Raw genomic sequence first — 27,751 nt, forward strand, 5'->3', positions numbered from 1 at the left:
AAACAATTCAGGAAAATGAACGGAAAGTTTGTGGCCAACCTGCGAGTGTATACAAGAAACTATTCAGCCCAGCTACAAAAAATACTCTTTAAATATCTTGTTTTTATTTTGGAAATAGGACATTGGATTTACAAATGGAGTAATGGCTACACACGCCTTCAAGTGACCTAAAACTACATCCATGAGTACACAAGGATGTCTACAATATTCCTATCAAGGTCTGACATATGAACTGCAATGCTACATTCAGCCAGATGCAATATGTTATGTGAAAGGTTCTTACACCATGCACTGTTGCCACCTGCATGGTCTCTTGGCGTTCTATTTTTCAAGTGTCCATAAAGACCGCATAATGAACAGTTTCCTGGTGTTAATAAAAGTGCTGATATCCACCAAATAAACTATGCTCATTTTATCCACTTACAGTACGTGTCATCAACATTAGTAATATTGACCAACACACAATGACCCCATTAGTCTGATACATGACCCTTTGTCTCAGCAAGTGATTGTTGGTTGATATATATCTTGGTTTTTTCATCAGTGTTAAACCTAAACAGAAACTAATGTCTCTTCTCCACTCTCCGCATGGTGTGACATGACACAGAAAGAATGCGGCCCATGTGAGTACAAGGATGTACATTTCTATGGGCTTCCTGTTCACGGGGGTTGGTCGAAAAGAAGTATTAACACTTGCCTCTGAGTGGGAGGCAGTCATGGGAGCTGGATTTGAATCCCACCTCTTCCAATGCCTTTTTTTGTTTTACTTTTGATGCTTTTTTTACCTGTTGACAAATGGAACAGAATCATACAAACTGTAGATGGGGGCAATATGTGAATGAAGCGTATGTGCGCTTCAGGCAGGAAGTGATGGTTTGGTGTCCAAATGGATATGTTATGTTATGTTAAAGGTTATTTATGGTAAGTGAGAGGTCCCCAGCTATACACATCTGTCCCTCATTCACTCTGGCTGATCCTGGCTCTGTCAGCCAATCACACAGAAGGGCATTCATGCAGGTAGGCAGCCAATCAGGCTGATATGCATTCAAGCTATTCACTTCCACCCAGACACCCATAACAAGGAATGTGGATTGGGGCAATCACCCAGCCTTTCAGCACACCGCACTACATGTATGTGAGTTTCAGGCAGGGCTGTCTCATTCATTGTGTCACACCCACAGAAACCAGACACCCATAACATAGAATGCATATTGGTCACACACTCTATTCAGACAGGTCCCACCCCAAGGGTGTACCCACAACATAAAGTCACTGGGAAGGCTCAAGTCTGGCCTGGACTTCCCCACAATGCCGTATATGGTTCTTCCACCCAACAGCCAATCAGGGGAAGGGGCAGAGTCAGGGCTTCCCAGGACTTTGAGAAAACAAAGTAACAGGTAATAGAAACCAAGAGGCCTCAGGGGCCATCTTGCCCTCCATCAGGGACCCACTGATTCCTATGTCATCCCATACCCTGCTCTGTGGGCAATGCACAGGTGCCCAACAACATACACCAGGGGTACAGGGTTGTACCCCCAACCATGGGTGCCATTATGGTATCCCAAGGGTCTCTGTTCACCATGATCAAAAAGAGGAAGTGCTGCACTGCCAAGGGTCCCAACTGGAGTCCTGTGCAGAAAATAACACAGAACACGCATGATAAGGGAGTACAGGACAAGAACATGGTGGCCCTGTCCCTCCAATGCATTTCCAGCATCACACTAATATACAGTGGGCACGACCGAAGGCCATAGCTTATTGCATTTTATTATTTTAAAATATACAGTGGATATGGACACAAGATGTACAAACTGCTCAAGGTCAAAAGCCATGGCTAGTGGCCCATGTATATGCTAGAATATATATATCGTGGGCACAACCAAAGATTGTGGCCACTGGCCAGTACTGTGCTAAAGTTCTTGGCTAGTGCCTGATCAGTGTATATAATATACAGTGTACACGGTTGAAAGCTGTAACCACTTGTCAAGGACAAAATCTATGGTTGGTAGCCTGTTAGTGTTTCAAAATATTAAGTGCACATGGGTGAAAGTTGTGATCACTGTCCATAACTGAAGGCCATGGCTAGTACCCATTCATTTATTAAGATATATTTGGGCATGCACACTGACCATGGCTAAAGGCCATGCTTAATGCCAGTTACTGTTGTAATGCAATTAGTGAAGTCATCAGTGCTGTAATCTGTGATGTCATCATTGTGGTCATTGCACAACAAGGACGCAACGTTAAGGTGGCTTTCACTGAATTTCAGGGGTTTTGTTGTGTTAAGTTCTCACCTTAACGTCCCTGCAACTAAAGTTTTTCCTTGACTTTCAAAGGTTTTTGATACAATGTATTGCTCGCTTTAACGTCCCTGCAACTATCGTTTTTTCCTTGAAAAAAATATAAAAATGATATATATATAAAAGTCCCTGTACCAAGGTGCAGGAAAGGTGGAGGGCACTCCGAGAAGCAGTTTGCGGCCAGTAATCTTCACAGAACACAGAGGCAGGAAACCGTAGGTTGTCAGGCAAAAAAATGTACTTTAATTAATATAATGTCCAGGACAGGAAATATCACGAAAAAAAATGTACGCGTTTCACGGTAACAGACCGCTTGTTCACGTTGGGGGTGGGAAACACAAAGGAAGGACTTTTAAGCTGACGTAGTCTCTATGATTGTAATATAGAGAGTCGTGTATTCCTCCACAGTCTGTAATTAAAATCCGCCATATTTGATTGGTGTTTGCAACAAAATTCGTCACAATGGCAAAGCAAAACATGCTTGTAAATCAGGCATTTTAAACAGATTAACATTATGTCTTTTTGCCATATTTAAACCGAATGCAAAAAATCTCATTATGTAACGGACTTTGTCATTGGCAGATAGTTATTCTACAAATGGTGGGCAATCATTATTTGCTCATATGCGAGTGTTTCAAAGTGAACCTCACTTCATATTAATGGCTAGGTTTACCTTTTGCGTGCGCTAGTTTTTGAAAAGCTTAAAGCTTAACTCTATAGGGAGCACTATTGCTATTTAATCAGTTAATATGTATTTATCAACGGTATCAATGTTAACAAGATAACATAACATTCAAAGTAAAATGCATAGTGCACATAGTATTTGTATGCTTAGATTCATATGTATAAGGATTACCTACTAAAGTGCAAATGATTATTCCTACTAGCTGTGCAAACATGCAATGTTCAACTTAATGTTGAAAAAGTGCTATGTGCAATTAGCAGCCAAAGAATACAACTCGCTGTTGGTAAAGTGCAACGTGCAATTAGCAACCTCGCAATAATATTCCTTATGTCGGGATAAAGTGCTTAGTGCATATAAATTCTGTACTTTAAAAATACATATCAATTACTACCTACTACATGAGTTATAAATACTTCACATCAATAAAAAACCTTATCATACCGTCATGGAACCTTAATGTCTAAAAGGAACCCCCGAGTAATGTTGCCGACCAGAAAGTTACATCTAAACAATAGCAGAAAAGGACTGGAGGAAGAATGTGCATACCGCTGTTAATTTCCCGGTGTTCATTAATGTTTCCACAAAACATGTGTTGCTCACGCTAAGAAGAGAAGAAAGTGAGAAATAAAAAAGAGCAGACTATATATAAATTGTGCGTCACACAGGACATTTTTTCACTGGTGTCCTGTTCTGCTATTTGTGGTCTATTTTTTCATTTTGTTACTTTAAAACAAACTTATCATCACGACGTCAAGCTGGACTATTTTCCTTTTTTCGATCATGTGGGACGAAGGTTAATGACTTGGAGTGCTTTTCTTCGCCTTAGTGGCTTTATCTACCTCCTTTTCTGTGCATATATAAATATATATACATATATAAGCACACACACATCTGTCTGTATGTGGGGTATGCACCCTGCAGTGCAGTAATGGGCTGAGACTGTTACCTAGGACTGGCTTTAGGCTTTTGGAATGCATTATTATCCGAATAGGTGGGTGGCGTGAATCTGGGGCCTCATCAGTCATCAGTCATCCAAAGAAATGGTGTTATTTGACAGGTGACTAGTTAAGCTATCCCCAGAAACACAAATGGTTAAACGCTGTGTTTCAGTGCTCAGCCTCATTCTCTGTCCCAGAGCTCTGCCGCTCTCTCTCAGCGAGAGAGCTGACAATTACATTTTATAACTTTCAATTACTCTTGTTAGACACGCCACTAAAACCTTGCTGCCATCAATCCCGAAGCGTTTACATTTTGTAGCCTGAATGATTGCCTGTCTCCCGCCATTGGAATCTGCGTCACAGTCGCAACCTCTTCTCCTTGCAATCTCTCTTACTCACTCGTTTCTCTGCTTCCGATATTTACCTATCCCTTGCAATCGCAGATTACTTATAACCCTTCTCCAATTCTCACCCAACTTGCTCTCTGATTGTATTGCGTCTTATTGAGTGGCCGGTGGTGAATATTTTAACTGGAGGGGTGTAAATAATTGGTAACAACTTGCTATCATCCACTGACCCATCACCCTGTGCTGGCCCTGGGAGAATAGCCATGTAGACAATCTTCAACACAGTCAGGACTGCAATGGAACAAGCGTCACCAGTATCGTCAACTCCAGTGCTTAAAGTGGGCCAGGGCCTAAGTGGGACTGAGCCGGGGCCCTGCCGGGGCCCCCGTCCTACCGCAACATTGGCGGGATGCATTAGAGATGCGCCTGCAATGAAGTCAGGCAAGCTGACAGAAGTAGCAGCCAGCCACAGCGACGCTGTGACTGGCTGCCACTTGCGTCAGTCATATTAACTGCATCTGGTGACCCGACGCGGGAGAGGTCACCAGAGGCAGTTACTGTCCCTTTGTTTCCCCAGGTCGCCGAGGCGTCTTTAACCCTCGGCGAACCTGGGGATTCCTCGACATATTTCGAGGTTTATAAAAGATGGCTTTGAAAGTACACATTTCAAGCCATCTTTTATAAAGCTTTGCCGACGGACAATTTTGTGTTACAATTAAATATGTTACATATTTCTATGTTTAGAAAAGATGGTTTGCATAGTACACAAACCATAGTAAGGTACGCACACAAATATATAACATTTATATATATTTGTGTGTATACCCTACGATTTGAGTTCTTTTTAGGCCACGCCCCTCCCACAAGCCACGCCCCAAAATGAGCCCCCCCCTCGATTTCTTACCCCACTTAAAGCCCTGGTCAACTCTATGCAATTTCCTCACCGTGTATCGCACCACTGCACATTCTTCCACCAATGCCTCCACAGGAGAAGCCTTCCTGGGGAGGAAAGTGAGATAACTCATTCCTTACCACAGCTCGAAGCCATTGTCGATCATAGACAAAATGGCAGTGACACAACCTCCAGTCCAAAGGAATCCGTGGTAGGCTCTGAGAAGGAAATCAAAATAGGAGACACTGTGCTGGTACAGCAGACATACTCAGAACAAACTAAGAATGCCTTGAATGAGACTTCCATTGGAAGGCCACTGCAGAGAAAGGGTATGCGATGACGACAAGCAACAGGAATCCGAATATCTCAAAGAACTCAAGTTGGTTCAGAAAGTTAGACATGGACCAGAGGAGTAAAGCATCACGGATGAATGCAAAGACTGAGAGCATGTGGATGATGGTGCAGAAAACAACCAGAACAAGGGTGTCCTGAGTCTAAGGGAGGAGTTCCTCAATGGCACCATACCACAGACTAATCCCATGGAAGGTGATGAAGTGGGAAGGACAGGGTGAGTGAGTAGCACCACATGGCTGACAAGGACCACCAGAAGAATGCAGAGAAAACAGCAGGACTGCATAGTATGTGAGTGAGACTGGTTACATTCTGTTCTTTGTCATTTGGAGAGGTAGGTTATGTTGTTAGTGTGCTGAGAGTCCTTGATTTGTGTCTGTGTTAGCAACTTGATGATGGGATCAGTCTAATCACGTTAAGCAAATAAAGGGAATATGTTCCCAGAAGGCGCGTCTTTCCATCAAACTTTCCCAAGTACTCCTGCTATTATTTCTAGCTGCAGCATGCAATTAGCTGCTTTGCCGCATATCAACACTCATCACCTTCTTAGCTCTTTGGCACCATCACTAACTGCTAAACCAGAACAGGCATTAAAGGAGAATTTTTATAAAGCCACTAGTGTAGAAGCCAGTGTACACTGGCCAAATTGCAGGTTTTCATTAACAGAGTAGGACCATACATCGTAAGGCAACAGCTCCCTCTAGCAGTGCCAACAGGTGAAGCTATGCAAATTGCCATTGTCTCTATATATCCTAAGGCAACAGCTCCCTCTAGCAGTTACAACAGGTGAAGCTATGACTGCATCGGACAAACAGAAAGGGACAAACATACATCTGGCCTTTTATTATATTGTTATGTTATATTATATTGTTGTTTTATACCTGTGAATTGCAGTGTGTGGGTGCTTAAAACCTACAGAGCCTAGAGATAAAGTGCGGTGACACTGCTCAATTTAGAAGCAGCCTTCTACTTGAACTGTGCAGCAGTTTGCCATCACTATCCCACAGTGCTCTCAGCTCTCATGCATCCCCACTCTTCTTGACCTCTCTGCCTCCTTCTGCATGTTAATCGTCCCCTTTTCTCTCCAGACCCCCTGGAACCATGGCCTCAAGGAAACTGGCTTTGACCTATTCACGTCCAACCTGGCCGGTGGTTCCTTCTCTATCTTCTGTCACATTGCAGCCTCTTCTGCAACCCCCATTCCGGTGGGAATTACTCTGGCACGTTGCTCTTCACACTCTTTACTAAGTCTCTTGGTAACTTCATCTCCTGCATTGGGTCCTTTCATCATCTTCTGTGCCTTTGACACTCATAACTACTAATAGCCCCCTCCCCCTGGCTGTCATGATGCCTACCCCCGGGGACCCAGAACAAGTCCAGCAATCCCAGAAGCAGGCATCAAGTTATCCTAAGCAAGCACAACAACCCCTGCTAGGGGCTATTTGGGTCCAGTCCTGGCGCCTATGGCGCCATGCTCATATGGAGAGTCAGACCTGGCGCCATAGGCGCCAGGCTCATAGATTAAAACTTACCTGATGCAGACCATGCTGCAAACTTACCTGATGCAGACCATGCTGCAAGAGCTCCAAGCCAAAGGAGGCTTGGAAGGAACTACTTTACTTAGGGACTATTCTTTTACTCGGGCGGGGCTGGAGAGGAATACTTACATGGGACTACTTTGGAGGCTATTTAAACCACGCCCGAAGAGCAGCACACGCTTCGCGTTATTCTGCATCCAGCAGAGTAACGCTCCTCGTGCCTGCAAGTCTGCATCCAGCCTTCTGCCACGCCCGCTTCGAATCCAGAGCTCCTAGAAAAAGGGAGAAAGAAGGAGAAAAGGTTAGAACAAGAGCAATACCTTTGATCCTTACCTGAATTCCCGATCCATCGCGCCTTCGAGCTGGAAGAAAGAAGTTATTTTATGCGCGTCGCCTCGCCTGCTGCAGCACCGCGCTGAACCCACCGCCTTTGCAGCATCTTCACATTCCACCGCATCCTCCTGCATGTTCCCGCCGCACTCAGGCACCTAAGGAGAAGACAAGAACAGCAAGGTGAGCCAAGGGAATACACAGAGGAATATTAGTTACCACCCCATAGACTTACCTGATTTTACCATCGGGAGTACTATTCCTCTTCAGGGGTCGGCGCAGCTTCCACTGCATCTTCGCCAAACCCTGGCCCCTAAAGGGAAACAAAAGGACAGCAAGGTGAAACAAAGGGACTAACAAGGGGAACCCTCCTCACCACAATAGACTTACCTGATTTTACCGCCGGAGGTATTATTCCCCGAGACTTCATAATTCTCTTAGCGCCTGAATAAGGGAGAAAGCAACAGGTTACATATTGACATTATTTTATCGAACTCTGTTGGAAAATACAAATCCTTACCAGAAAACTACCGGTTGCCACGAGGAACTCTTCATTAGGGTCAGGCTGCAACCTGCAAGGAATCGGACAAGAGTGAAAGTCAGGCATTTGAACTCTTACAAACGTTATACTTACGGCGTCTTGCCGGGAATCTCGGAGTCAATATTGTTCTGGAACTCACCAATTCCTTCCAGCCAGTGAAGCAACTGGTTATCAACGCGCCCCTGCACTCAAAGCAGGATGGAGAGCTCATCTTTTCAAACCATCAGGTGAGACTATAAGAGACGACATCAAAGGTGATCTGTGGGGGGAACAGCGGGGGTGGGGGGATTTACGCTCAAGTCCATGGGTGGTTAATTCCCTTTCTCCATTTGCAGAAGAATATTCCTACGGGCCAAGCAAACGAAGCTAGGTGGGCCAGTCCAGTCCATCATCTCGGCCCTACGTGTCACATTTGTGGAGACCGCAGCTGTCCATTTCCGATCGACGCCTCTGTGGGAGCCAGGTGAGCGTAACACAACGCAAAGACTACCCACAAATTCCCACCCGGGCGTTATGGATACCTCAGAGACTGACCAATTGGCACAATTACTAGGGCAACTGAGGGCTGAAGTGCATTGCGCCCATCAAGAAACCAATGCCCCTAGGAGAGAACTGATTTTGTCAAAGGAGCGAACTGATGACCTTGCTAGGCAACTATTGCAAAGCCAGGCTGGACAAGCACCCCTGCCTGGTTCCGGGGGAAATCCAGCTCCTGTGTTATCGAGTAACCCTGTGCAAATAAACCTACCAGGAAATATTCCATTAGCTCCACCCAAACGCTTTGCCGGAGATCCCCAAAGGTTCGCCGTGTTTATGAACCAATGCCGCTTGCACTTTTTATGCAGACCTGGAGCCTTCCCAAACGATCAAGCCAAGGTAGCCTTTGTATTGTCATATCTCAGCGGCAGTGCAGCTGATTGGTCAATTCCACTAGTTACTCAGGATGACCCAATTCTTCGGGATTTTCAGGGCTTTCAAACGAGCATGGAAAGACTATTTGCCCGGCACTCCCAAGGACAGGCCCTGGATAACGAACTTTTGTCCCTACGACAGGGTAACCAGGACCTTCTATCCTACATCGCAACCTTTAATAGGTTGATAGTGGAAACTGGATGGCCTGAGGTAAAACGAATCACGTTATTTCATCGAGGGCTTCAAGGAGAACTCAAGGATGTCTTGGCTCAAGTTGTGAACCCACCTCAAGACTGCGCTGAATATATAGACTTAGTGGTCCAGTTAGATCACAGACTTCAGAACAGAAAGCCTGATTGAGCCAAGTTTGAGAATCGGGTGTTGGTCAAAACCCACACTAACCCCAAAGGAACAGATGCTTCAGAACCCATGCAAATCGGAGGGGTTAAAGGATCCTTAACCCAGAAGGAAAGAGAAAGGAGACGGCAAATGCAATTGTGTCTATATTGTGGAACTTTTGGGCATTTTCTACGGGATTGCCCTGTAAAACCACACAAGAAGGGGGTAGGAGCTGCTGATAAAAGCCATATGGAGTCAGACTCGGGAAAAGACCACGCTCGACAAGCATAGAGGTCCGCTTGCCGAGCTTGAAGAAGGATACTCAGACCTCGCATTTCATCATACCAATGGTCCTCGTAGATCCAGGGCAGCCATCGCGTATGCACGCAGTAAGGGCATACATTGATAGCGGGGCCATAGGAAATTATGTGGACTATGAATTAGCTTCCAGGATGAATCTACCTCTCTGCCGAAAAACCACCTCAGATGTCATCACCACAGTCGATGGAACTGAAATTGCCTCTGGGCCTGTAACTCATTCCACCACAGAGATGACACTATTCGCTCAGGACAGGCATCGAGAGACTATTGTGTTCGATCTAATCAAAGCCCCACAGTTCCAAATAATACTGGGGATACCTTGGTTGGAAACACAAAATCCTTGTATTGATTGGCGAGAGAAGAGAATAACCTTCCCGGATTGTGCACAAACCTGTTACCCAAAGAAAAGTCAGAACGCAGGCCTGGCCACAGTAACCACAGCAGTCAAGCAAATACCTCCAGAATACCAAGAATTCCAGGATGTCTTCCGAAAAGAACAGGCAAACACCTTACCTCCTCACAGATCGTACGATTGTCAAATCGATCTCATACCCGGTGCACAACCCCCTTGTAGAAGGATCTCTGCCCTTACGGAACCTGTGGAACCTTCACCTCCGACAATACTTAGACCAGTACCTTGCCAATGGCTTTATTCGCCCATCCAAGTCCCCTGCATCTTCAGCTTTGTTCTTCGTGCCCAAAAAGGAAGGTGACCTCAGAACGTGCATAGACTACCGCGCATTGAACCAGATAACTGTTAAGAGCCGATATCCATTGCCTCTGATCCCTGAACTACTAGACCAAGTGAAGGACGCTTGTATATACACTAAATTAGATCTCTGGGGGGCATACCATCTGGTACGTGTAAAAGAAGGTGACGAATGGAAGACTGCTTTCCGCACTAAGTATGGGTTATTCGAATACCAGGTGATGCCTTTTGGGTTGTGCAATGCACCAGCAGCCTTCCAATACTTCATGAACGATGTCCTTCGTGAAGTCATTGACGTTTGTGTTGTCGTATATATCGATGATATTCTAGTATACTCCTCTTCAGAATCTGACCATGTGAAGCACGTCCGAGCAGTCCTTGAGAAATTGCGCCTGTACAAACTATATGCAAAACTGGAAATATGCGTTTTTAATGCCACAGAAGTTGAATTTCTTGGGTTTATCCTGACCCCAAAGGGAGTCCGAATGGACTCACGAAAGGTGGACGCAATCCTTAAGTGGCCATCACCAAGTTCAGTTAAAGGAGTACAAAACATGCTCGGCTTTGCCAATTTCTACTGCAGATTCATCCCGGATTTTTGACATGTTGTACATCCCATCACAGCACTCTTGCGAAAAAATAAACGCTTTATGTGGACTGAAGAAGCTGAAAATGCCTTCCAAGAGCTGAAAGCGAAATTCACGTCTGCACTTGTATTAAAGCACCCGCGCCCTGAACTTCCATACATAGTGGAAACGGATGCATCCAATCTAGCTATGGGAGCTGTCCTGTCTCAAAAGGACCCTGAAGCTGGCCAGCTTCATCCAGTAGCATTTTGGTCCAGAAAGTTCTCGGCACCCGAGTTAAACTATGCGGTTACCGATAAGGAGTTATTAGCCATTAAATCCGCCTTCAAGGCTTGGCGGCACTATCTTCTCGGTGCCAGGCATACTATTACTGTGATCACCGATCACCGGAACTTACAGTATTTAAAGACAGCCAAGGCCCAATCATCACTTCAACTCCGATGGGAATTGTTCTTTGCCGATTTCGATTTCGTAATAACCTATCGACCAGGTTGTAAGAATGATAAAGCAGATCCCTTATCCCGAATAGGGATGGGAGAGGCAGAAGTGAACCCAGAACCAGTACCTATAATTTCCGAACAAAGAATCCTTGGCATGACTACTCTACAGACACTAGAGGACATTCAGGTAAAGATCCAGCAACTCTTTGATCCTACAGCCCTGCAGGACTGGGTTTAAAAAGGCCCGGACTACTCTGTCACCAATGATCTGCCTTATTACCAAGGGGGGCTATTTCTGCCACACAAGGAACTACAAGAGCTAGTCATTTCCCGTTATCATAATACCCTAATGGAGGGGCACCCAGGTATTGCAAAAACCGGTACCGGTAATCCCTTAACGCCAGGGTCGTAATGAGGGCCTAAGTCTCTCCACATGCCCCTTGATTACTGTTCAAATGTACTCCGTGTGTGTGTGTCATCCCCCTTTAATGTTCTCACTAAACACCCTGCCCCAGCAGTTACGCTATAGCCATAGATTCATGTAAAGCACGCAGTAATGCCACATGCTGGGCGCACCGTATGACCCTCTGCAATGTGCTTCTGTTTGAAGCACAATCCTCCTCATCTCAATATATCTAAATACAAACATTGAATACCAATAGCAAGTTGACTCACAGGTGGGGCTGAGTACACGCGACTGAGAGTATGGCATAGCCAGACATTGAACATGCTTAGACCAGCATTTGATTTCTCCCTCACGCGCATATGCGGATCGCAGATGCCTTGAAAATTCCTCCAATTGCGTTTTGCCTGAATTGACCATGTCAGGGTCAAGGAGAGCCTCATAAAATGAATGCTCCACTGGAAGGAAACAGAAAAACAAAGCACTGTATGTATCCGTACACTTATTCTAACATCTTCCTAATAGCATTATTTTGCCACCATTTGGGCAAAACTAAAAACTATAACATGAGTTCAAAAAGCTGCAATCGTGGTTTTAAAGCTGGCAACAAAGACCTAATGATGCCAAACACACTGCCCTCCCTACAGGTCACAGAAACACTGTAAACATAGAAGGGCGATGAGCAGATATGAACATTAGCAGCAGTGTGGATGCTGTGGTGAACCAGAGTGCTTCATCCAGGCAGCCTGGCTAGCTTTCTGCCATGTGAAGAACCAATAGACTGAAGACATGGATGTACTATACCCAGAATGGCATAACATTCCCTTTAACTAGCAATCAATAGAATCACGACAATTGAAACAGTGGGCCTCGTTATTAGTATGCCAGTCCTGTAACAACAGTGCCGGTAAGCTACCAGCACTGTTGTTACCAGACCGGCATACTCCGAGTTCTGCGTGCGGGTGCCTTTCCGCCCGCGGAAAGGCACCCGTTCGCAGACCTTGACCGATGCACCGGCACTGTGTGCAAGAGTGCGGGTGCATCCGACCTCCCCATTCACCAATTTTTTGGGAACGGGGAGTAACTTTTTCCGGCTCCTGGCAATGGGGAATTAACGGGACCGCTGGGGCTGTAATGCCCTGGTAATTCCCAATTGCCAGGCGCCGGGGAAAAAACAACTCCCGCAGCAGCCGTGCCGTTTGTACCAGAACAGCTACCGCCAGGGTCATAATGAGGCCCATTGAATTTCACAGAAATGAATGTCTCAAGTCCCACCATGAAATCACCACAAAAAAAATACAGACACACCTCCTGAATGTACATGATCAAGCCACGTGGGGGCATCAGGGGTGGACTGGGAAGCAAAAGAGAAATAATTTTCAAAGTGGCCCCATGTTACACATTTTCAGAAAGCCCAACCGTTTTCCTATGGGAACATTTGAAAATACCACACAAAAGAGGCACAGGGTGCAGAGGCCCACCAGGAAATCTCCCGAGTTCCATATGGGCCAGCCCACACCTGCTGTGGTCCCCAGGCGCTCTGGCGGATCTGAAAAGGAGGGTGTCAAGAGGGAGGTGGGGGGGCAGAGGGGTGGGAAATTTCGAAGCCTCAACATGAAATTGCCTCCATAACTGGCAGCATTTGCAGCAGCAGTTACCATTTTATTATAAATGTGGCATTTGGTGAGTCACAGTGGGCCAGGGTATCACTTTCTCTTTTGGTGGCGTGACTTGCGTCTTCACTGTTCGGTGGCGCATTTACGATTACGTTTCAAGCGTCTTAAAGCTGTTAGATTGTGGTGGTAAGTAGGAAGGTGGTCACTAGTGAGCAGATCGGGGATATTTATCTGTTTTGTTCACAATTCCAGCATCTGCACATAATTCCGCAATATTTCCAAGTGCAACATTGGAATTTCCAAATGAACCCGTTTGGATGCCCAATGATATGCGCGTGACACATGCTTGAATAAATAAATGGGTTTGACTGCTGTAACTTCGCAATGATGAGTGTTCGGCGGTAGGAATGGTGACAGATATAGTGTGTTTGATAGAGCTGGCTGCCAGGTCTCCCGTGTACCGTGATTGATTTCAAGCGTATGTTTCTATGCCAAAGCACAAAATGGCGCAATCAATTTTATCCCAACGAAATCGAGTACTGACAATTAGGATGGACATCCGGTTTTGCGTTTCCCTTGGGGCACGCGGCTGATAAGTGACACGTGTGGCACATCCTGTTGCCATTTTTAGCTTGGGCCATTAGGTCTGTAAGCGGAAACTATTGCATTAGAGTACAGATAGGCAGGATCGGCATATGAGGAGGGACACACAGCCCGGAGGTGTTGTTTGGGTATTTGCCCACCCATTGACTGCCCATGGCCATGCTAATCCCTACGGCCATTCCCACCCTGCCCCTCCCTGCCCAAAACACCTCCCATGGGGACTCCTCCAGGTCGCTTTAATTAAGACTTTACCAACAAACTTGGCACTGGAAGTGCCTGCCAGTTTTTTTTTTTTTTTAAATAAGTCTTTTCCGAGTTAATTACTTAATTGGAGTTTTAAATCCGCTACTGGCGTTATAAAAACATGTTTTATCTAGGTTTGCCTTTAGTCACTGGATGTATAAGCACTCTCTGTGTCCTTCACTGAAGCCCTGTTAAAAAGAAGCATTGGCAAAGCCAACATTTTTCGCTTGTGTATAGGTATTAGGCATTTGCCAGGTACTGCTGTTAGGTGCCCAGGAATTCACACCATTTTGCAGCTGCTACCATGAATGGCCACTATGGCGTGCCTGGCAAGTGCCTTTCGCATGCCTGCGCAAAAGCCCAAATTGATGGCATTGCCAATGTTTGTTTAAAATGCTGTTTTCGATCTTTCTATTCTGGTAATTAACCCTGCTACTTTGATAATAAGTAACAGATCTTTATGAAGACTGTTCCTGATCTTACACCTCTGCTTCAGCCCTTGCCACACCAGAAGTTTTCTGCTCGCTAGAAGCCGATATTTACCCATCATCCTTTGCAGGGCTCATCATCTTGGGCACCCTTTGTAGTCTCTCCCGCAGCCTGCTCTCAGGGACAGCGACAGGGCTTGATCCTCATAGTGCCCCCCTGCTGCTGCCCCCATGTTGGCAGTCGGCAGTCCTATGAAACTACAAGATACTCCTTTCATTCAGGACTTTAAGGGGTCGATTCATGGAAATAATGTGCGCCGAAAATTCCCGCGCAGAGGTGCCAAAACGTGCAAATCGCAGTAAAAGTGCGAAAATCGCAGGGAAACCAGCGCACATCGATTCATGGAAGTCCGTGCGCGAGAAAAACATTGGATGTGCGCTAAAAATGTGTGCCGCGCATGCCGGCGCACAGGTCATCCAACAGCGTGCGCCACGGCCACTGCGAAATCGCACATAGCGTGGCGCACATCACAAAAGTAGGCGGAACACAGGGCGTAACACTCGGAATGGGGAACAACGCGTGAAAATATGGGCATCACGGGGGAAGTACAGGAGGCAAGTGCGCGGAACGCCCACACGCTCGCCTACAACCCGTATTCATGGAATCGAATAGGGCAAACCAGCGCACGTCAAAGAGGCGCACAGGGCCAAACAAGTACGCCACAAGAAAGCAGGTGGCAGCGCCCCTGCGCCTGAAAAAAATGTGCGCCAAAATGTGCGCTAACAAAAAGCACCCATATACAGCCATGATGAATGGGCCATACAGTGGCCCTCTAGGACAAATGAGGTGCAAAGGGGTACCGACAAACACGGACACCCGCTGTGTGAAAAATAGCTTGTGCGTGTGTTCCTGGGTGTGCGGGAAGTTCCACACGCGATTGGCCTGGGTACGTGTACTTCGGGGTGCGCGGGAAGTTCCACACGCGATTAGCCTGGGTACGTGTACTACGGGGTGCGCGGGAAGTTCCACACGCGATTAGCCTGGGTACGTGTACTACGGGGTGCGCGGGAAGTTCCACACGCAATTGGCCTGGGTACATGTACTTTGGGGTGCGTGGGAAGTTCCACACGCGATTAGCCTGGGTACGTGTACTACGGGCTGCACGGGAAGTTCCACACGCGATTAGCTTGGGTACGTGTGTCTCGGGGTGCGCGGGAAGTTCCACACGCGATTAGCCTGGGTACATGTGTTTCGGGGTGCGCGGGAAGCTCCACACGCGATTGGCCTGGGTACGTGTGTCTCGGGGTGCGCGGGAAGTTCCACACGCGATTAGCCTGGGTACGTGTACTACGGGCTGCGCGGGAAGTTCCACACGCGATTAGCCTGGGTACGTGTGTTCCGGGGTGCGCGGGAAGTTCCACACGCGATTAGCCTGGGAACGTGTATTTCGGGGTGCGCGGGAAGTTCCACACGCGATTGGCCTGGGTATGTGTGTCTCGGGGTGCGTGGGAAGTTCCACACGCGATTGACCTGGGTACGTGTACTTCGGGTGCGCGGGAAGTCCCACACGCGATTGGCCTGGGTACGTGTATTCCGAGGTGCGCGGGAAGATTCACACGCGATTTCAGCAGGGTACGTGTATTTCGGTGGTGCCGGGGAATGCTACACGTGATTTGGCCATGTGGGTCCTCCCAGGTGTTCCCTCTACACCCTCCATGGCCCCTGCAGGCAGCCCACACCACAGGGGACTACCCTGCACCCCTGTTCATGTCCCACAGGCAACCCATCCACCATGGCCATGCCCACCAGCCAACCCACATGTCACCTTGCACTACTGATCACCAACACATGTCTCCCTGCACCCGCACTCCCCAGCCACCAGGGGCACCCTCCACCAGGCCCCCAAACATGTCTCTCAGCACCCACACCCCCCAGCAGTGCAGGGGCAGCCTCACCCAGGCCCCCACTCATGTCTCCCCCCACCCCCACCACCCAGCCACCAGGGGCAGCCTCCACCAGGCCCCCACTCATGTCTACCACCACCTCCACCCCCCAGCAGTGCAGGGGCAGCCTCCACCAGGCCCCCACTCATGTCTCCCACCACCCCCACCCCCCAGCCACCAGGGGCAGCCTCCACCAGGCCCCCACTCATGTCCCCCTGCACCCTCACCCCCCAGCAGTGCAGGGGCAGCCTCCACCAGGCCCCCACTCATGTCTCCCACCACCCCCACCCCCCAGCCACCAGGGGCAGCCTCCACCAGGCCTCCACTCATGTCTCCCTGCACCCCCACCCCCAGTAGTGCAGGGGCAGCCTCCACCAGGCCCCCACTCATGTCTCCCTGCACCCCCACCCCCCAGCCACCAGGGGCAGCCTCCACCAGGCCCCCACTCATGTCTCCCTGCAACCCCACCCCCCAGCAGTGCAGGGGCAGCCTCCACCAGGCCCCCACCCATGTCTCCCACCACCCCCACCTCCCAGCCACCAGAGGCAGCCTCCACCAGGCCCCCACCCATGTCTCCCAGCACCCCCACCCCCCAGCAGTGCAGGGGCAGCCTCCACCAGGCCCCCACTCATGTCCCCCTGCACCCCCACCCCCCAGCAGTGCAGGGGCAGCCTCCACAAGGCCCCCACTCATGTCTCCCACCACCCCCACCCCCCAGCCACCAGGGGCACCCTCCACCAGGCCCCCACACATGTCCAACTCATGTCTCCCTGCACCCCCTCCCCCCAGCCACCAGGGGCAGCCTCCACCAGCCCCCCACTCATGTCTCCCACCACCACCACCCCCCAGCCACCGGGGGCAGCCTCCACCAGGCCCCCACTCATGTCTCCCAGCACCCCCACCCCCCAGCAGTGCAGGGGCAGCCTCCACCAGGCCCCCACTCATGTCTACCACCACCCCCACCCCCCCAGCAGTGCAGGGGCAGCCTCCACCAGGCCCCCACTCATGTCTCCCAGCACCCCCACGCCCCAGCAGTGCAGGGGCAGCCTCCACCAGGCCCCACTCATGTCCCCCTGTACCCCCACCCCCCAGCAGTGCAGGGGCAGCCTCCACCAGGCCCCCACTCATGTCTCCCACCACCCCCACCCCCCAGCCACCAGGGGCACCCTCCACCTGGCCCCCACACATGTCCAACTCATGTCTCCCTGCACCCCCACCCCCCAGCCACCAGGGGCAGCCTCCACCAGGCCCCCACTCATGTCTCCCACCACCTCCACCCCCAGCCACCAGGGGCAGTCTCCACCAGGCCCCCACTCATGTCTACCACCACCCCCACCCCCCAGCAGTGCAGGGGCAGCCTCCACCAGGCCCCCACTCATGTCTCCCACCACCCCCACCCCCCAGCCACCAGGGGCAGCCTCCACCAGGCCCCCACTCATGTCTCCCTGCACCCCCACCCCCCAGCCACCAGGGGCAGCCTCCACCAGGCCCCCACTCATGTCTACCACCACCCCCACCCCCCAGCAGTGCAGGGGCAGCCTCCACCAGGCCCCCACTCATGTCTACCACCACCCCCACCCCCCAGCCACCAGGGGCAGCCTCCACCAGGCCCCCACCCATGTCTCCCATCACCCCCACCCCTCATCAGTGCAGGGGCAGCCTCCACCAGGCCCCCACCCATGTCCCCCAGCACCCCCACCCCCCAGCAGTGCAGGGGCAGCCTCCACCAGGCCCCCACTAATTTCCCCCTGCACCCCCACCCCCCAGCAGTGCAGGGGCAGCCTCCACCAGGCCCCCACTCAGGTCTCCCACCACCCCCACCCCCCTGCCCCCAGGGGCACCCTCCACCTGGCCCCCACACATGTCCAACACATGTCTCCCTGCACCCCCACCCCCAGCCACCAGGGGCAGCCTCCACCAGGCCCCCACTCATGTCCCCCTGCACCCCCACCCCCCAGCAGTGCAGGGGCAGCCTCCACCAGGCCCCCACTCATGTCTCACACCACCCCCACCCCCCAGCCACCAGGGGCACCCTCCACCAGACCCCCACACATGTCCAACTCATGTCTCCCTGCACCCCCACCCCCCAGCCACCAGGGGCACCCTCCACCAGGCCCCCACCCATGTCTCCCAGCACCCCCACACCCCAGCAGTGCAGGGGCAGCCTCCACCAGGCCCCCAATCATGTCTCCCACCACCCCCACTCCCCAGCCACCAGGGGCAGCCTCCACCAGGCCCCCACTCATGTCTACCACCACCCCACCCCAGCAGTGCAGGGGCAGCCTCCACCAGGCCCCCACTCATGTCTCCCACCACCCCCACCCCCCAGCCACCAGGGGCAGCCTCCACCAGGCCCCCACTCAAGTCTACCACCACCCCCACCCCCCAGCAGTGCAGGGGCAGCCTCCACCAGGCCCCCACTCATGTCTACCACCACCCCACCCCAGCAGTGCAGGGGCAGCCTCCACCAGGCCCCCACTCATGTCTCCCACCACCCCCACCCCCCAGCCACCAGGGGCAGCCTCCACCAGGCCCCCACTCAAGTCTACCACCACCCCCACCCCCCAGCAGTGCAGGGGCAGCCTCCACCAGGCCCCCACTCATGTCTCCCACCACCCCCACCCCCCAGCCACCAGGGGCAGCCTCCACCAGGCCCCCACTCATGTCTCCCTGCACCCCCACCCCCCAGCCACCAGGGGCAGCCTCCACCAGGCCCCCACTCATGTCTACCACCACCCCCACCCCCCAGCAGTGCAGGGGCAGCCTCCACCAGGCCCCCACTCATGTCTACCACCACCCCCACCCCCCAGCCACCAGGGGCAGCCTCCACCAGGCCCCCACCCATGTCTCCCATCACCCCCACCCCTCATCAGTGCAGGGGCAGCCTCCACCAGGCCCCCACCCATGTCTCCCAGCACCCCCACCCCCCAGCAGTGCAGGGGCAGCCTCCACCAGGCCCCCACTAATTTCCCCCTGCACCCCCACCCCCCAGCAGTGCAGGGGCAGCCTCCACCAGGCCCCCACTCAGGTCTCCCACCACCCCCACCCCCCTGCCCCCAGGGGCACCCTCCACCTGGCCCCCACACATGTCCAACTCATGTCTCCCTGCACCCCCACCCCCAGCCACCAGGGGCAGCCTCCACCAGGCCCCCACTCATGTCCCCCTGCACCCCCACCCCCCAGCAGTGCAGGGGCAGCCTCCACCAGGCCCCCACTCATGTCTCACACCACCCCCACCCCCCAGCCACCAGGGGCACCCTCCACCAGACCCCCACACATGTCCAACTCATGTCTCCCTGCACCCCCACCCCCCAGCCACCAGGGGCACCCTCCACCAGGCCCCCACCCATGTCTCCCATCACCCCCACACCCCAGCAGTGCAGGGGCAGCCTCCACCAGGCCCCCAATCATGTCTCCTACCACCCCCACTCCCCAGCCACCAGGGGCAGCCTCCACCAGGCCCCCACTCATGTCTACCACCACCCCACCCCAGCAGTGCAGGGGCAGCCTCCACCAGGCCCCCACTCATGTCTCCCACCACCCCCACCCCCCAGCCACCAGGGGCAGCCTCCACCAGGCCCCCACTCAAGTCTACCACCACCCCCACCCCCCAGCAGTGCAGGGGCAGCCTCCACCAGGCCCCCACTCATGTCTCCCACCACCCCCACCCCCAGCCACCAGGGGCACCCTCCACCAGGCCCCCACTCATGTCTCCCACCACCCTCACCCCCCAGCAGTGCGGTTTGCCTGGGTACGTGTATTCCTGGGGTGCGCGGGTAGTCTCCCATGCGATACCATCAGGGTACGTGTTTTACGGGGTTCGCGGGAAGTTCCACATGCGATTGGCCTGGGTACGTGTACTCCGGGATGCGTGGGAAGTTCCACACGCGATTGGCCTGGGTACTTGTACTTCGGGGTTCACGTGAACTTCCACACGCGACTGGGCCTGTGAGAGTGGGGTACGTGTATTCCTTGGGTGGGCGGGAAGATTCACACGTTCGCCTACGACACGCCGAAAAATAAATGGTCCAATCCTGAAACACGTACGCCAGCATGAAGCAGGCGTACGTCGATCCGCGCAGCATAAAAGTGCGCGCAAACAACAAACAAGCTCAGACGCCAGGATGAATATACCGTTCCTAGCAGCAGTGGCCATGTGTTACCAGAGGAGGAGGAGGAGGATAGTGAGGGCCTGAATTTTCACTCCCAGAAGCAGCCTTTTTGGGATGCCTGCTGACCAGGTGTATGGGAGGTACAGGTTTCCACCACACATAATACTGGACCTGGTCAGTGAGTGGGAGGATGACCTCACATCACCCACCCTGTGCTCCCAAGCACTCAGCCCCCTGGAGAAGGTCCTCAATGTACTGCACTTCTTGGCCACAGGATCATTTCAGCGGACAAGTGCCATAGTGGGTGGGGTGTCACAGGCCACGCAGTCACGCTGCCTACACCAGGTCTTGAACATCATCACTGCACGCCCATCAGTCCGTAGGCACATATACCTGCCCAGGACACCTGCAGAAAGGCAGGCTGCCACCCTCGATTTCTACGGTGTGGCACAATTCCCAAAAGTGCTAGGTGCCATTGACTGCACCCATGTGGCACTACGTCCCCCCAGGGCATCTGAGCACATCTATAGGAACCGCAAGCACTGGCATTCCATCAACGTGCAGGTAGTATGTAATGCCAAGGGAATCATCACCTCAGTATATGCCAACTATCCAGGATCCACCCACGACAGCTCCATTTACCAAATGTCTACCCTAAGCCGGCACCTAGAAGCTGGGCGGCATGGCGATACATGGCTGCTCGGTGAGTATGAATGCCACTGCACATGCATGCATCTCAGATGCAGAGTTATGTCACTACCCCACTAATGATACCCATCACCACCTCACCAGGGGACAGTGCCTAACCTCTGAGCACCCACATGATGACGCCAATTCGGAACCCCATCACGCCTCCAGAGGTAAGATACAACACAGCCCATATTGCAACCCGGGGCATAGTGGAGCGCACATTCGGAGTGCTCAGGTCACGTTTTCGCTCCCTTGACCGTTCTGGCGGGCAGCTGTTACATGCGCTCCCAGTAGTGTGCAGGATCATAGTGGCAGCATGTGTCCTGCACAATGTCGCAACACGCCGGGGCCTGGCTGTGGACATGGTGGTGCCCCCACATCCCCAACCACATGCACGCCCGCTGCGCATGGGAAGGGAGAGGGCACAGGGTGAGGCAGCCCATACGCAGCTGGTGGCTAATTACTTCACATAGAAATCACACCCCTGTGGAGTGCACACAGCCCTGGCACATACCATCTGATAAGCAATGATGACTCGACCTGACAATTATGACCAACAAAGGGACAGTCAACTGTCAGAACCATAGCAGCCTGAGATTGTTCATGTGGAAGTGTCACAATGTGTGCATCCCTACCTACACAAACACCACCAATGCAGTGTCATCAAAAGACACACTTCCATGCTGCAGAAATGAACACCCACTTGCAAAATACTACATGAAAACTGTGCCATGTCACCCAACCCCTCCCCGGCACGGCCACACAACACACCATGGCATGTCAAGCAATGTGAGAGCAAACAAATTAATCCCCACAACTTGCCCCAAGTGTCACCAGCTACAGTGTCCCTAATGGAAACATGGCCACACATGAAATGCTCACAGTAATGCAGGACCTACAACACACATTACCAAATACTTACCAAGAATACCAATCACCTATACAACCTCCAACCTACCTTAAACATGACATTACAGACTTAAAAATTTGCTAGCCTCACTACCTGATGATGCCAGCACCTCAAACACTTCCAAGTATACAGTGTTAGCGCCACGCAAGAGTGTAGGTGCACTGCTTACAACATGGACTCCAGTTCCAAGGTGGACCGCCTTGTGAAGACATGAGAAATGGACCTGCAAATTAGGAGGATGAGATGGATGCAGAGGCACATATCAATACACCATGCAGTGTACAATACAACACAATATGCACTAGGAATGTATACACAGTATTGACTACAGACTGTCCACACAGCTCATGGGAGTCCAATGTCACCATGTACTTCAATGTCACTTGGGCACACCCCTTGCAAGCCCATCGAAACGGGAAGCAGGAAGGGTGTGTGTCACAAAAACCCAAGCATCTGAACCAAATTCATGACAAGCCTGCATGTGCCCAACCACAATGCAGCGTATGCCCACGGAAGCCACACAAGGCAACACACTGTCCGAAAAAAAAAAAAAAAATCTAAAATGGCCATTAATGGGCCCAGGGGGGTGGGGGAGGCCACCCAGGAGGTCCGAGGACAGGGTGCACACCAAAACCCACCTTTGTGGATCTTGCAAAAAAAACACCTCCATGGGCTCATGGCCTACACGGCTACCCTATTGTGGGAGTATCACTGCTGTCGCTCTCCACACCCTCTGCAGCTGCATCAGGAGGTGGTGGCACTATGGGAGGCAGCCCACGCAAAGCCCTAGTCTGTTCCTCCATGGCTGCAAGCATGCAGGTGTGGTAGGTCTCGTTCTGGAGGATAATTGTGCGGAGGTCCCCATGCAACAACTCACGGGATGCCCGGACCTCTGCTCTAGTTGCCTGCATCTCAGCTGAGAGCGTACGTGGGAGGCGCTCCAGCTGCTGTTCTGTCCTTCTGTTTGTCGAAGCCTCAAGCTCAACAAGAGTCGTCCTGAGGGGAAGGAGTTCCACCCTCAGGGTTTCCCTGTGGCCCTAGGACTCTCTGGAAATGGCTTCCTGCAGAGTCGCCAGTGCCGCCCGCCTGTCCCTGTCGGACGCCAACATGTCCTCCCTGTGTGACTGGCAGATGGAGTCTGTTGCCTACTGTAGTCGCTGCATCAGCCTTTCGGGGGGGACAATGGAAGTGGCCACCCTATCCATGGCCTGAGCCATCATCTCTGATGATGCTGCCTGTTGGGTTGCCATACCGTATATGGATTGCTCCCATGCGGTATTGCCAGGTGGTTGATGGTCACCACATCGGCGGGCACCACACCTGTCTGGGGCAAGGCGAACTGCGCCTTGCTGTGCCGGCACTGCCTGAGGCTGCAGGACTGCATTCCCCCTCTGACCTGCTGGCCCAGGAACAGGATCAGATGTCGCGGAGTATGACCCTGCATCCGTAACCACCAAAGGCGTACCTGCCAACACTGACATCCCCATTGAGGGTTCTAACCCTGGTGCAGGTGGGTCGGACAGAACAGAATCCCTCCCAGGAACACTCACCTGCGACGGCACATAGGTCTCATCATCCAAATCGACACCTGAATACAGCTCGAGGGAGGTGCAGCCAGAGACACCCCTTGAGAGCACGACCTGCAGCAGTTGTGGGTTCTCACCCACCACCACACCACGTCCCTCACTGGTGGTCGGTCGGCCCTCAGACCCCTCCTGGGTCTGCACCATCTCCACAACCCCAGCAGTATCAAGTGCGTCATCCCCTGCAAAGACATGAAAGAAAACAAATGGAAACAGGCATTAGAACTATGGCACACAATCAGGGCTGAGAGGCTACAGAAACAGTACTTGATTGACACATGTCCCACATGACTAAAACCCTCCCATGCATGCACCGTCACTGCGTGTGAAGGGTAGGCAGATGGCACACATTGTTGACACCAAGATGGAAGATGCGCACATTTGCTGCATGCTGCCTAGCAGTGGCATCACACATTGGCCAGTGATTGGCAGGTCAAATACACATGCCATCACACAGATGGCATGTACCCTAGCCATGAAGTGAAGAGGGAGAGGAGGTCACCAATTGTTCATTCAGTCCAGTTTGCTAATGAAATTGATTTTTTCATAGAAATGGTTCAAATGTTTAACCTGCAGCTGCCAGTCCAAAATGGTCCTATAGCACAGGGACATGTCTAAACAAATCATGTCCAGGAAACAAAGCCAGTCCACTGTACCATAGCCATGTCAGACATGTGACAATAGGACTGAGAAATCCCGAGTAATAGTGGTGGTATGCAAACAATCTGCCTGAATAAACAGAGGTAAATAAGCAACAATGTTGTGGCAAGATGACACTCCAAGGGCAACTGGCGTGGTGTTGGGGTGGATGTCTAATGTTGGCAGAAGGGATGCTGCTATACCCAAATGCTGGTGCGCAGAATGTATAGGAAGAGGCACATGGGTGACCCAAACCACTCAGGCACACACACCCTCACCTGGCACCCAAACAGAAGCCCTCCCACACACACCATGCACATGGATGACACACACATGCATGTGCACTCACCGGACAATGCCTCGTAATCTGCCAGTTCTCCCACGCCTTGGATCTGTTCCTCCGTGACGCAGGTCCCAGCAACCTGGTCATGTGGAGTGAGTTCTATGTCGTCTGCTGGAGACCCACCTCCAGTCACTAGAGTTGCGGCATGACTTGAGGCCATCTTATTCTTTGCCCTGCGCTTCAGGTCATTCCAGCGCTTGTAGCATTCAGTAGCTGTGCACCTCACGATTCCAAGGGCACTTATGATGTCCGCCATGGTCTGCCAGTGTGCCTGACGTTGTGCAGGTATGGTCTTGGATCCTGGAACAATCACCATTTCGCGGTCATGTGCGGATACATACTCTACAAGTGCATTCAGTTTGGCCTCATTGAAGCTGGGCTTCCTTGACGGGCTGGACTGTGTAGCCGTGTCTGGGGCATCAGCCTCTACTGGACGAGCACTCTTCCTCTTCCGCTTGGAAGGTGGTGGGGATCCTGAGTGTCCTACGCCGCTCTGGACACTAGGGGCAGGAGCCCCGGTGCACTCTGTACTAGGGGTGTGGGATTGCACACTCAGCATGGGAGTTGGTGCAGGCATTAGCTCAAGTGTGATGGTGTCAGGGGAAATGTCAGCATGATGGACTTGGACCGACACTGTCCTGGCTGGGTGTGTGAGAGTTGGGGTGGATGGAGCCGCAGCTGCCCCTGCAGCCTCCCCAGCCTGCCTACACGGGGCAGCAGATGACCTAGCTGCCCCTGATCCACGTGGCCTGATGACACCAACGTTCACCGGCGCATGTGGCCTAGACCTGCTGACCTGGAAGTCAGCCATGGAGTCACCCTGTGCCAGGTCTGGTTCCACAGTGGGCTGGTCCAACAAGGGCTGAGCATGGATGGTGTCAGCCACGTTAACCTCAACCAGGGGGGGGGCATGGGTGTCCCTGACTGCTCCTCCACACATGGGGGGCTAAGGGCACCCTGCAAGTCACGGCCACGTCCCCTACCGGATCCACCACGGCCACCACTTGGGGCTCGGCCACCTTTGCCACCCTTACGGCTTGTTCGCCTCCCAGCCATGGCACTGATGTTATTGTGCGTATGGGAGTCGATGTGAACTATTGTCCTGGGCAATTGGGGGTCAAAGGGGTTGGGTACCAGATGGTTATCGTACCCTAGTGCTCTAGCAAGGCTGTATGTCACCCCTGGGGAAAGATGACGGGTCACGCAACGCACAGGCAGCCCAAAAAAGGGACGTAAGGTGCACGGAACCCCTCCTAGACCACGTGCGTGGAAAAATAAACCTGCACTACGCTGTGGCATCCAGATACACAAGAATGAACGTATGCGTGTCACACGCAGCCTAGAATGACCTCTGAAGGGGTACGCGACACACGGGGCAAGCACAGATGTTAAATACGTGTGCGACTCACCGTCTGCCAGGAACAAAAGCGTGGAAAATATGCACGTGTGCGCGTTGGCAACACCCCCGCCAAAAGAAGAATTGTACGCTGTCTGAGGAGACAGGACAACAGTAGAAGGGAACGCTGTTTGAGGAAACAGGCCCAGGAAAAAGAGGAAGAGAGAAAAAGCTGTCAGAGGTAACAGGGAGTACGAACTGGAAACGCTGTGAAGTAAATCGCGTGTGAACCGACAAGAAGTACAGATTTCACCCACTCGCTCTCCACAAAAAGCACGTACAAGGAAATGGCGTTCTACACGTACCTTTTATACACACGTCACAGACGCGCATACGCGATGAGGCCATTTCCACCAATTACACGCTTTGACACTCGGACGTGTATTTTTTTTTTTAACACGCGACATTCTCTACGGCCATGCGCGTGATGTCACAGCTGCGCATGGGGGCCTTTGGGCCAATGAAATCGCGTATGCGTGCAGACGCGCTTACACGCTAAGGGCCTTTCCTTGAATTACACACAGACGTGCAGGACTTTTCACGTGCCAAATCACTCCGTATCAAGCTGGCCACGCGTAAGCACACGGAAGACCACGCTCCTGCCCAGAAAGCCGATTTACTGCCCCCCAGAGTCCCGAGCACGCTCCCACCTGCCATCTGCTGCTGCCTGACTGCCTGCTGCCCACGTGCCCTGCCATTTGCTGCCTGCACATCAGCCAGGGGTGCTGTTGCTGTGACCACCCCTGCTGGAACCGAAGACTCCCGACTGGGATTCCATCGCTCCACAGCCCAGCCCCAGGGCCCAGTTGCCCACCCACTCCTGCCTCTGGGGTTGTCATGGCGGGCAATGCAACATCTGGCACCACTGACAACCCCCGGCCAGAGAGGCAGAGGGGCACCAGCTTCAGTGCCAGGGAAGTTGGTGTCCTGGTGGAGCAAGTCCTGGGGCAGTATGATGCCCTCTATGGAAGGTTGCGCGCCGACAAGGAAGGACGGACTCAGATCTGGACGGACATCGTGACTGCCATCAACGCGGAGGGGGTGGCAGTCCGCGACTTCCAACATGTCAAGAAGCGCTGGGAGGACTTCAGGTCCAGGTCCCTGAACAATGCCCGGCGCCTCTTGAAGGCAGCGGATGCCAAGGGGCGCCGGGGCCACTTGTCGGAAGATCAGATGAGGGTCCTGGAACGCATATCCCCAGCGCTCCACGTCCAGGTCCTTGAGAGGCAGACCCGTCTGGAGTCGAGCGGTAAGTGTACATGCATCATGATTGTAAGCTGTGCGTGTGGTGATGTGCCCGTAGTGTGGCGGTTGCACATCTGTTTGTATGGGGCCGAGTATGGGTGGGGGTATACAGGACCGTGAGGCTAACACATGCGAGTGCCGTCATGTGTGAGACATGGATGGTGCTTGTGTGTGTAGGCTTGCATGCCAAATGCAGTTGTGTGGGCACACATGTTTGGATGGATGTGTATGTAAGTAGGCATGTTCGTGATGTCACGCATGTATGTTGTTTTCAGCTGCATGTATCAGCACTGTGTACATGTGCATGTGTGTGTATTTGACAAGGGTGCAACAGTGATGCAACATGGATGCATGTGACAGCGGGAT

This window comes from Ambystoma mexicanum, chromosome 6q, assembly GCF_040938575.1.
Source record: "Ambystoma mexicanum isolate Mex_15411 chromosome 6q, UKY_AmexF1_1, whole genome shotgun sequence".
Classification (NCBI taxonomy): Eukaryota; Metazoa; Chordata; class Amphibia; order Caudata; family Ambystomatidae; genus Ambystoma; species Ambystoma mexicanum.